The sequence below is a fragment of the Pteropus medius genome, unplaced genomic scaffold, assembly GCF_902729225.1.
Source record: "Pteropus medius unplaced genomic scaffold, Ma_sr-lr_union100, whole genome shotgun sequence".
Classification (NCBI taxonomy): Eukaryota; Metazoa; Chordata; class Mammalia; order Chiroptera; family Pteropodidae; genus Pteropus; species Pteropus medius.
In genome coordinates, this window is record NW_024352783.1 from 2,510,440 (window position 1) to 2,511,286 (window position 847).

The 847-nt window shown below is 40.3% G+C and overlaps 1 non-coding gene across 1 annotated transcript; it reads left to right on the top strand.

Annotated features, from left to right (window-relative positions):
* The first annotated feature begins 645 nt into the window (after window positions 1–645).
* On the top strand, window positions 646–764 carry LOC120589988 (5S ribosomal RNA). The gene has a single exon (XR_005649615.1). It is a non-coding gene; the product is annotated as a 5S ribosomal RNA (ribosomal RNA).
* The last annotated feature ends 83 nt before the right edge of the window (window positions 765–847 follow it).

Here is an 847-nt window from a genome sequence, read left to right on the forward strand (position 1 = left end):
TAGAAAAATAAAGAGATCCAGGATGACACAGTTGAGCTGCCAGACAGTGAGACCACTTTAAAAAAATGTTGCATTGTTTAAACCTTTGTTGTTGAGTTCTCTGATACTTGCAGCTGAACACATTCCTAAATGGTATGACCTGCCAGTGCTTGGCTAGAGAATGTGGTGAGGAACAAGAAGATGGGCATATAGAGCTTAGAGACCGACCTTGGAAAGAACCAAGGATGTGGGAAGTCAGAAACTTGGGAAATGGGTTGATGAAAGGATTCCTCTAGCCAATGTCCTACTTGAGTTTTCCCAATTTCTTCTCCTCCAAATATCTCTTGACTTGAGACTTAATGTATTAAATTCTTTTACAAAAAATTCGAGATGTTGTTGCAAAACCCTACACATATCTATATCAGTAGAGAGTTAAAATGTATCCTCCCCTCTACAAGGGTATGGATTTCTGGCTCTTTTGTTCAGTGTTCTATTCTCAAGGTTCAGAGAAGTGCCTACCACATAGTAGGTGCTCATTAAATATTTGTTGAATAAGTGAATTATTGAAACTTTGTCTTGAGAGGCTGTCGTTTGAAAGGAAGAAGGTTCAGTAAATTAAAAATGATGAGGCTTATATGATTCCATTTACATGTAGAATCTAAAAAAGTCTACGGCCATGCTACCCTGAACATGCCCGATCCCGTCTGATTTCGGAAGCTAAGCAGGGTTGGGCCTGGTTAGTACTTGGATGGGAGACCGCCTGGGAAGACCAGGTGCTGTAGGTGTAAAACAAAAAAAAATAAGGGATTGTAAGCTGACAAGGTCCTTGCAATCTGCGAGGTCAACCAAAAGTTGCCTCACCTAAAAA